The 11,031-nt window shown below is 48.7% G+C and overlaps 1 protein-coding gene across 7 annotated transcripts in view; it reads left to right on the top strand.

Annotated features, from left to right (window-relative positions):
• Positions 1-6,142: 6,142 nt before the first annotated feature.
• The window catches only part of RALY (RALY heterogeneous nuclear ribonucleoprotein), a 136,607-nt gene continuing 131,718 nt past the window's right edge, over positions 6,143-11,031 (top strand). For 6 of the 7 annotated variants that reach the window (XR_007515380.1, XR_007515378.1, XR_007515379.1 and 3 more), the window contains exon 1: positions 6,143-6,396. The gene's annotated coding sequence lies outside the window, so the exon portion shown is untranslated. The remainder of the gene's footprint in view (positions 6,397-11,031) is intronic. The other variant, XM_049868999.1, reaches the window with a different exon arrangement.

Here is an 11,031-nt window from a genome sequence, read left to right as displayed (position 1 = left end):
GGGGGTTAGGAGTTGAACATACGTTTCTGTGGAGACAAATCCACCCATAACAAAGCCCAGACCCCCAGTTTGGCAAAGATTAGAGTTCAACCCACATAGGACTTGGAGTCAAGATGTGAGGGCTCTAGCCCTGGCTCTGTTACTCTCTGATAGGCAGCTTTCAGCATACCTGCTTTGTAAGTTCCCCTTCCTAGCCCTCATTTCTCTATCTGTAAAACTGGCAAGTTGGACTAAATATCTCCAAGGTTTTGTTCAATCCAATATGACAGCACTTATGGAGGCTTACTGTGTGACCGCGCTGAAAGCATACTGATATAGACAAGACAGGCCTCTGTCCTCTAGGTGAGCTGGCCGTGTGCCTAATAGTTATAAATAAAAAAGAACCATTGCCTTCGAGTCAGTTCTGACTCACAGCAACCCTACAGGATAGAGTAGAACTGCCCCACAGGGTTTCCAAGGAGTGCCTGGTGGATTTGAACTGCCAACGTTTTGGTTAGCAGCCATAGCACTTAACCACTACCCCACCAGGGTCTCCAATAGTTACAAATAGAGGGCAACAAAGCTTGGAGAGCAGAACACTTTGTTTAGACTTAGTCAGTGGCAAGTGTTCGTGGCAGGGGAGATGAGGCGGGCATCATGGAGGAGGCAGCATTGGCACCTGGTCTTGAAAAAGAACTAGAACACGGGGAGGTGGAGATGAGAGAAAGCTTTTCCCAGCCAACACCACATGGAGCAGAAGAACCACCTGACCCACCGGTAAAATTGTGAGAAATAACCCACCTTTGGGGTGGTTTGTTATGCAGCAATAGGTAACAGACCCTGAAAGGTGGCTAATTAGACACTTTATCTCAAAGGCCAGAGATTGCAAATGTTCAGGCAACAGCCCACAGTAATTGGCCTGCAGACACAATTTACTTGACTTGTGGAGGGTTAATTTATAATACTTGAGACACATTTAAATATTGGGAGATTTTACATAAGATCCAGATTTTGGGGTTCTCCTGAAAAATCCTGCATCTCAGCAACTGTATTCACACAACTCGCTGGTGCGAAGAGGCACCTGCCCTCTACCTACGCACTCTCCAGTTCTCTGCAATGCCCATTACTCCCTATCGTCTTACCTCCAAACTGCCTCCTGGCCTCTGCAGGCATTTGAGATTTTGACCAGCGTTCAGGTGCAGAGTATCCAACAGGCAAGGTAAGCACGGTGTTTACCTTGCTTACCAGATCATCTGTAGTGAACAATTTCACATTTTTTTCACCACATCAAAGATCCTGCTTCTAGGCATGGCTGGCGTCTTTCTCTCTGCCAAGCCCACAGCACTTTCCTACAGAATCAAAGCCTCTTTTTAAATTTATAATCCCTGACAGGGGCAGATGACTCAATAAGCAAAGTAAGGACAGACTTACTTGTGCTTACTTACTAATCTGTAGTTAACAATTTCACATGGATTTCACCACATCAAAGATTGTTCACTACAGATGATCTGGTAAGTGACGTATGCACCGTGCTTACCTTCTTATTGGATAATTCATCCCTGCCCATGTTGTTGGCAATGAGGAGCCAACAATGGAAGGGTTTTGAGCAGAGGAAGGATGATGAGAGCTAGACAGTGAGTGAAGTATCGGTTGGGAGTGACTCTGGGGCAAGTGGGGTGAACATCTATTACTTAAACTGCTCAGAACCATGAATTCTGTCTTAGTTTGCTGGTGCTGCCATAACAGAAATAGCACAAGTGGGTGGCTTTAAAGAACAGAAGTTTATTTTCTCACCCTTCAGGAGTCTAGAAGTCTGCATTCAGGGTATTGGCTCTAGGGGAAGGCTCTTTGTTAGCTCTGGGGGAAGATCCTTGTCTCTTTCAGCATTCCTTGGTTCCTTAGCAATTGTCACATGACATCTGCAATGGACAGAATCGTGTTCCCCCAAAAATGTGTTGTAAATCCTAACCCCTATACACTTGGAGGAGCCCTGGTGACGCCGTGGTTGTTAAGAGTGTAACTGCTAACCGAAAGTTCTACAGGGTTGCTATGAATTGGAATTGACTTGACAGCAATGGGTTTTTTTTTTTTTTTTTTTTTTTTAATACGTGGATATAATCCCATCTGGGAATAGGGTTTTCTCTGTTATGTTAATGAGGCCATATAAGTGTAGGGTGTGTCTGAAGCAAATCATTTTTGAGATGTAAAAGGAGCTGTTTCAGCGAGAAGCGAACAAGAGCAAATAGAGGGGAAGATTCATGCCACGTGAAAATCACCAAGGAACGTAAGCTGAAAAGAGACAAGGACCTTCCCTCCAGAGCCGACAGAGATAGAAGGCCTTCCCCTAGAACCAGAAAACTGAACTTGGACTTCTCTAGCCTCCTAAACTGTGAGAAAATAAATTTCTGTTCATTAAAGCCACCAACTCGTGGTATTTCTGTTACAGCAGCTCTAAGAAACTAAGACAACAACTATCTTTCCCTTTCTGTACTTGCTTGTGTGTCTGCTGCTAACATAACTCAAAAGCGATATGCCTAAGGTTCTGTATGGTCAGTGGCAAAAGGCACGGAGGAATACCTGCCTCCCGGGCTAATGCACTTTCTGGTGGGAACAGCACTACCTCCTTCCTGCCTGCCTGATTGGGAACCCTCTCTTGGCCCCTCCCTGACTGGGGTGAGGAGTAGCCAGCCCTCCTAGCATTGTCCCAAGTCCAGTATTACAGTATAGCCAGAGTTTAGTGCATCAGTTTCCCTATCTGTAAAATGGGACCTGGAATAGAATGGTAATTCTCAAACCATGTTCTGTAATTTGTGGAGGGACCACTGCATAAGGAGGGTGGTTCGTGGCTGGGTGGGGAGACTAGCAAACAGGACTCTGGGTTCCTTTCCCTCACTTCATGCAGAGCCGCCCCCTACCCCAATCTGTTTTATGCATCGCCTTTCTGAGAAAGGTCTTGCTTAAAAGAAGGCTCTATAGCTTTAAAGAGTTTAAGAACCCCTGGATAAGGTGTCTTTGAGGACCTTTTCAGTTCTAATAGCTCATGATTTTACAAGTTACAGAAAAAAAGAATAGCTTTCATGATGATATGACTGCTATTTTGAGTGTCTGCTCCTATGTCAGGCACTATGCTAAGTGCTTTACATATACTTGTAAAAAAAAATTCCTTACAACACTGGGATGTAGGGAATTAATCATCCCCGTTTGGCAGATAATGAAACTGGGACTCCAGAGTAAAGTAATTTGCTCAGGATCACACAGCTGGTAGGTAGTGTAGTAGTAGAGAGGGCTTTAACCCAAACTGACTAGAAGGACAAACTACCAACTCGGGCAGAATCCAGGTTGGAGATATGTCCTTTGGCCTGCACAGTGCTTTTTTACTTCTTAAATTTGAATGAGTTGCCCACATTAAAAAAACCAAGCAATTTCATATTAAAAAAAATGGATTTAGGGGTTTTTTGTTTGTTTGTTTTTAAGAAAAGTGGAAGATCTAGTAATACCGGGAGCCAGTCTTCCCACATGGCAACAACTGTTTGGGGCTGAGTAGCAACTGCCTCCTTTAGGAGGGGCACGAACTCCCCCACTTGCCACAGCCCTCACTATACCCCACTACTTACACCTTGCCCACTTGTCTCATTTTTTTTTTATACTGGCCCTTTAGGCATTTGAGTTTACAACCCCTGCCCTAATGACAAGTCTGTGTCTTCAATGGCTTTCTCCATCTAGATCCCTCTGCTTCCATCTGCTCTTTTTCTAGCTCCTGCTGCTTCTCCCCTATTACCTCTCTCTCATTTGCCCCTTCCTCTTTATTCACCTGCCTTCATTCTTTGTCTCATTTGAAGACACCTGTTGGATCCCTTCATTCTTTCCCCCATCCCCTCAAACCCATCTTCCTAATCTCAGCACAGGTATCTCTACAAACATCATTGTCAAATCTCTGAAGGGGGATGTGGACCATTTAGAGGGAGCTCAGAGGGCAGAATTAATTCCAATGGCAGGGAAATTAAGTGGTTGAATGCACGCCTCAGAGAGCCCTGGGTTCAAATTTGAATTCCTTCACCTATCATGTGTGGGACATTGGTCATGTCACATTTTCTTATTGTGAAATGGGGACAAAAACAAAACCAACCTTGTAGAATTGTTTAGAGGGTTAAACTTAATGTTTTAAGTCTGGCACAGAGTAGGGGAGACAGACAAAAACATGTAGAAAGACAAATAAGAGACATAACTTTGAGATGCAATAAATGCCATGAGGAGAAGGAACAAGAGGCCAAATGAGAGAACATAGATGGGGAGTTCAGGCAAGGCCTGAGGTGATATTTAAGCAGAGATCTGAAGTATAAGAAAGAGCCGAAAGTTAGAAGAGGTGGGGGAAGAACGTTCCAGACCTTGCTCTCAGTATCCCCATCTCTCTAGTTTGATTACTTTTCCTTCTGGGAACAGAAGTCATCAAATAACACAATAAATTATAACTGCTGGTCTGGCAGAGCCAGGCTCTCCATTCAAACCGCTCTGAGAAGGAAATTCTGTTTCTCGGCAACAGGAAGGCAGGTTTTGAGGGGAGAGATGTGAAAAATACAATCAGGAAATCATAGGCCAGGTTGGAGGAGGCACAGATTTGTCTGGCCAGTTTTTAGCCTTGAGGAAAGTCTATAGCCGATGACGGAAGGACACTGGTCCTCTTGTGCTCTCAGAAGACCCTTCTGACTGTTCCGTGGAGGCTGGAACACTAATCCAGGTGAGGAGGGATCCCGACAGAAGAAATGTTTGAGAGAACCACCACCCAGATCATATTATAAAACATTTCTTGCACCCCAGAAGGATAAAAAACAAAACGAAACACACAAACCAAACCTTTAGCTAAGTCAATTCAGGCTCATGGTGATCCCATCTGTTACAGAGTAGAGCTGTCCCATAGGGTTTTCTATGGAAGCAGGTCACCAGGCCTTTCTTCTACAACACTGCTGGGTGGGTCTGAACTAACAACCTTCAGTTAGTAGTCTAGCGCAAACCGTGTGCACCACCTATGGACCTCCTAAAAGGGCAACCCACTGAAAAAAAGACCCCACCGCCGTGGAGTTGATTCCAGCTCATAACCACCCTCTAGGACAGAGTTGAACTGCCCCATAGGGTTTCCAAGGCTGTAAATCTTTAGGAAGCAGACCGTCATATCTTTCTCCCGCGGGACGGCTGGTGGGTTAAAGGGACTTGAATTTAATCTTCCAAGGTGGGGGTGGTACCTCATTCCCAGACCCACCCTCACCGCAGCCTCTCCGCCCAGTCCTGGCCTACACAGCGAGGGGTAGTCTTTACTTAGTCCAAACACGTGGTTCCTTGTAAGTGTAGAAAAACCTGATGCTTCTCGATTTCATCTCTCCCGGATCCCTTGAGCATCACCCCCGACCCACCGGTTTAGGCCCATCTTCAGGCCCCGCCCACCTCAAGCACCACCCCCTTGGTCCTCCTTTAGGTCTCACCTCCTTCCGGCTCCTCCCCAGAGTGGGCTCTATTGGCCCCTCTCCTTCCTGCTCTGCTTCCGGGCCCGCCTCCAGTCCCGCTTCAAGGCTTCCTCTCTTCGGGCTTTCTCTTCAGCCCCGCCCCCGGCCTCCTCCCCTTCTAAGGGCCCCGCCTCTTTCCAGCCCCGCCATAGCCTCCCTCCACCCTCACTCCTCCTCTGGAGACGGTCTCCCTTTGCCCCGCCCACAGCTCCTTCTTTCAAGCACTGTCCTGGCTCCCGGCTCTCCGAGGCCTTCACTACCTGCCTTGACGCTTCTCCAGTTAGGGCATCACCACCCTCTTAGCCCCGCCCCGCCACCGGCTCCGTACTGGTTTAAGCGAATCCTCCTTCCCTCTCCTAGCCCCGCCTCTTCAGGCTCCCACCTCATTCCCTCCTCCCTGTCAGGCTCCGCCCTGAGCCCTCCTTCCTTTTCTCCCCGCCAAAGCTCTGGACCTTTCCAAAGCCCGGCTGAGCGGGTGGGGAGAGCACAGGCGCTGGGAGAGTCGGGCTGTGTCGGGGCGGGGCTGCGGACTCCACGTGCGAGTGTCATTCATTCCCTTCCCAGGAGACACAGGCGGGGAAAGGGAGGGTCCAGGGCCGGGGCCGGAGCGGCGGGCGGGGCCACGCTGAGGGAAACCTCTTTGGGCGCCCCCACCAGCGCGCGCCTCAGTGGTGCCGGCCGAAGGAAGGACTTGCAGCTGCGGGGCCAGCGCCACTGTCAGTGCGGCGGGGCGCGCGAGCGGTGCGGGCGCAGGGCGGGCTGAGGCGAGAGAAGCTGAGGGGGCGGTAGCGGCGGCGACTCTCGTGCCTGTGCTCAGCCTCCTCACGCCGCCTTCCTTTCTCCCTCCCTCCCTTCCTCCCCCGAGTGCGGCGGCACCGCCTCCTTCCGCGCCGCGCGGCTTCCTCCAGGGCTCTCGGCGCGGGTGAGTGGGGGCCGCGGGCGTCTTCTCGGGGGTGCGGGAGGGGGATTCCTCGCTCCTTCTCGGTCGCCCTCCTCTTCTGGCCGGCCGCTCTCTATTTTTAGAAACTCTTTTTCCGACAATCCAGGGAGTCCCGAGAGCCCGAGGAACTCCAGGCCCCCTTTGCCCGCACCTCCCCCGGCCGGGGCCCGCCGCCCCGGGCCGCCCTCCCTCGCCCGCTCCGGGCCGCCCGGGCGTTCCCTGCCCGCCTCCTCCCCGCGGGCCGGGTCTGGGCCGGGAGTTGGCGGGGTGGGCCCGCGCCCGCTCGGAAGTTGGAGTCTTTTGTGCTCGCGCCCCGCCCCTCCCGGCGACGGGCGGAGGGAGAGGAGCCGAGGCCGCGCCGGAGAGGCCTTGGGCGGGTTCGGCCCTGGCTCTGGCCCTGGCCTCCGGCTTTTTCCGGCTTCCCTTCCCGGGCTGGGCGTGCGGGCTCCCGGAGGCGCAAAAAACTGGTCCTGCTTCGCTCCCCACGGGTCTGAGCGCCTCGGCACCCACCTCTGCTGGTTGCCTGTCTCGGGCTTGGAGGGGAACAACAACGGGCCCTCGACCTGGGGCCATGCAGCCCCCTCGAGGCCGAGCCACAGTTTGCCCCTCCGTGAAATAGGGGAAAAAATGAATCTCGCATCGCAGGTTGTTTTGGGGAGTAGGGGGAACGGATATATGAGGGAAGTGTTTAATACCAACAGGTAACATTTAACGAGACTTGACCAGTGCCAGGCCCCTTGCCAGGCATAAATTTTACTTCATTTAAGGCCCACAAGTCTTTTGGGGTTGCCCCATTTTACAGAAGCAGAATTCAAAGTGTAGAGAACTTAAGTAGAAATAATTTGCTCCAAACTACCCAGTTAGTAGCTACGGAAATGTAAGGCAATGGTGCTGATACCTGTTATTTATTTCCTGGTATGAGCTTGTGTAATCCCGTAGTGCAGAGGGGATTATGACCGGGTCAAACTATTAGAAGCATAACTGGGTTTTCCCCGAGTCCTGGGCCAGTGTCCTATACTATAAAAAATAGGCATGAAATCCCATTCTGGGACTACCAGAAACTCCGTGGGAAAGGTCAGGATGAATTTCTTGCTCGTGTTGCAGCTAGAAGTTGGTGGATACAGGAGATTCCAGACCTCAAGCATAACTGAAGTTGCTGGGGCTTCGCCTCAAGGAAGGCTTACATCTTTATAAATAATGAGGTCCGTCCTTTATTTTGTCGATGGTATGCTCCTTCACCATTGTCTTCCCTCCTCCCCCTAACCTTGCACATTCTCTATATAGCATTTAATGGATTTTAGTTGAGGGGAGCAGGGAGTGGAGGCTTAAGTCATCCGCTTCAACTCCTAGCCTTCAAGCAGGGTTTTATTTTCAGATAAGGCCCAGAGGGGTTAAAGTGAACTAAAATTAACTTTGGGAAGTGCTGAAGTTTTCCAGTATGTTTGATTCTGGGTGTTGGGAGTCTGAAAATCAGGCAGGAGAGTTCCGGGGCCAGGTCTGTAGGAGTCTTTTAGAAGAGAGTTTTATCCTGATGTTCCCATTGGTCCTTTGGAGTCTGATGGGTCGGCAGTGCTCTCCCTCAGAGGTTCTGAATTTAGGAGTCATGGTATGTAGGAGCTGGAGGCGTTCTCACAGACCATCTTGTCCAACTTTCTGATCTGCCTTTTCCCCCTTCCCTAGTGACTGAACCTTGGGAAGGGGAAGTAAGTTGTCTAAATTCACAGATGGCCTTAGTGACAGAATCAGAACTAGAATTCCCAGTCCAGTCATTTTTATTTATACTATACCGTGCCGCCTATGAGAGGGCTTGAAACCAGTAATCAGGCCTGAAGTAAATGGAAATCCCAAGGAAGTTGTGTAGTCCTAGCCACTCTCCATTGCTTCAGGTTGAACATTAAAAGGAGGCCAGGTTTTGTACACAGGTGTACCAGTTCTTATAAGTGGCTGCTTTTATTTTTATAGGACTTCTATGGTTTATAGCACTCTTCTGTAACCATTATCTGATTTATAATCCATTTCTGTGAGAGGATTCACAGAGCTTTGTTTATATCATCTTTTTAGTATAAGGAAATTGAGACTTGGCAAGGTTAGGCCACTTGCCTTAAGTTACAGAGTTAACAAGTGATGGAGGCAGGACATGTCTCCTGGGCAGTGGATTTGATGTGGCATCATGAACTGAGCCACTCATCATGGCTGTCAGCTCACAGGGGGTTATGAGCAAATGGCTGTGAAAGTGCTTTGTACTAGTAGTAATAACAGCTAATATTTGTTAAGCACTTACCATGTATCAGGCATTGTACTAAGGACTTTCTGTGGAGTATCTCATTTAGTTCTCAGAGTGATAGTATGAATTAGATACTATTATTATCCCTGTTCTACAGAAGAAGAAACAGGCTTAGAGTTACACGATTTGCTCAGGGCCATGTTAATTGCCAACTGGCAGAGCCAGGGTTCTAACTGCAGACAGTATAACTTCAAAGCTGGCACTCTTAGTACTTCCCTTAACCACAGGGTGCTCTGTAAATTCAAACTGATTATTAGTCCTCGTCTGCAGCATGTAGCACACAGCCCCAGAGAGCAGGTACCCAGGCCTGGTTGTACCTCTGGTTAAACTTCTTCCCTTTTTCCCCCACTTTGTGGACTGAAGCTCCTTATCACTAAAGCCTTTTTTTGGAGATATCTGCTGGCCTCTTTTGTGTCTTCAGAAGAGACCTCCTACCCTTGGAAGTACAGCCGGAATGTTCCTTAGAAGCAAGGATGACAAGACCATGTCTCACATACTTTGGACATGTTATCAGGAGGGACCAGTCCCTGGAGAAGGACATCATGCTTGGTAAAGTAAAAGATCAGTGAAAAAGAGGAGGACCCTCAACAAGATGGATTGACACAGTGGCTGCAGTATTAGGCTCAAGCATAACAATTGTGAGGATGGCACAGGATCAGGCAGTGTTTCGTTCTGTTGTACATAGGGTCGCTATGAGTCGGAACCAACTCGGGGCACCTGACAGTAACAACTTTTGAAATAGAACCCAGATGACTCCCCACGCTCATCTTATTTGCACATGCCTTTCTGACTATCCAGGGTTTGGGCATATGGGGCTGCAGTGATCAAGAATAGCACTGCTATGACAGTGACTTAGATAAAAACAACTCCCAGGACAATTAAGGGGATTACCTTTATGAAATGCTCCCTTTCTGTGCCCCCCCCCTTTCTGTAGAGGCACATAGGAAGGATTAGCTTTTGAGTTTCTAGAGGATGTTTATGAATCTTCACTGCTTGCAGGTGTTTAAGATCCCATTAGATGATGCATTTAGCCTTTAAAATTTCATTGGGTTTGACCGTTTCCATGCCTGGGTATTTGTTAGTTGGGGGTTTTGTATGTTTGTGAAGAGTGGTTGAAATATTGTCTTGATCTCAATGGGGTTTGGGGTGGGAATGTTTCAGAGTTGGGTAACAGACACAGTTCTCATCATGTTGCTCTCCTCTAAAAGATCTAATAGCGCAACCTTGCCTACATATTAGGCAGACTCCTGAACGTGACCGATGAGGTCAGTGTGTTGAATTGTTTATTAGATAGAATCTTACCATTGAGTGGCCTTAAAGTCATTGAGACCAGCCACCTGGCCAACATTAGAATTGGCTACCTCTTGAGATTCTGTTTCCTTGGACACTTGTTAGGTTTACCATTCACTAAACAGTTACTAAGCATCTGCTATGTGCCAGGCATAGTACTAAGCTTGGGGACTTATTCCCAGACTTCCAGGGGTATGTAGGCTATTGGGGAAGACAGGTAAGGACATGGGCAATGTGAAAAATGTGACAGGGACAAGCCCTGTGTGAGCACAGAGAAATGGCATCTAACCCAGCCTTGGATGATCAGGGAAGGGTTCCTTGGAGGAGAAGATGGCTCAGACTAGACCTTGAAAAAAAATAGACATGAGCCAGTTAAAGGACCTACTCTTACCCTAAGTAAGGTGGCCTTTGTCCTTGACTCTGGAGAAATAACTTTTGGAGTAATTAGGATGCCTTAGTCTGGAACTTCAGGCCACACCTGAGAGTTTATGCTGATGACTCTTGAGGCTGGCCAGACCAACAAAGACCCACCTGGGAGGCCGGTATCAACTAGCTTTAAACCTGTTGCCATTGAGTTGATTCGGACTCATAGTGACAGTATGGGACAGAGTAGAACTGCCCCATAGGGTTTCCAAGGAACGGCTCTTGGATTCAAACTGCCAGCCTTTTGGTTAGCAGCTGTAGCTCTTAACCACTGTGCCACCAAGGCTCCAAGTATGGTATACTCCATGAATTCTGTGAGTTGTTCCGGTAAATTATTGAACCCAAAGGGGGCAGCAGGAGCCAGCAGGTCAGGAAATAAGGGTGTCATGTGGACTCCTGAGCCTGCAGCTGGTGTCTGCCTATTTAACAGTTTGAAGGATGGTGTCCTTTTAACTTGTGAGTTCTGACCTAGCTCTGGGTGGCTGGGGTCAGGGAGTGAGGCTGCAAATATGTAGAAATGAGAATGTGAGTACTGGATCAATCTCTACATTTTGGGATTGGATTCATGCTAATCTTTACCATGCAGCCAGGAAAAGAAGGTTGGGGGAGTCAGGGAGGAG

Source organism: Elephas maximus, chromosome 25, assembly GCF_024166365.1.
Source record: "Elephas maximus indicus isolate mEleMax1 chromosome 25, mEleMax1 primary haplotype, whole genome shotgun sequence".
NCBI classification, from domain to species: domain Eukaryota; kingdom Metazoa; phylum Chordata; class Mammalia; order Proboscidea; family Elephantidae; genus Elephas; species Elephas maximus.
Note: the sequence above shows the minus strand (reverse complement) of the source record. Positions and strands in the feature narration are given on the sequence as shown.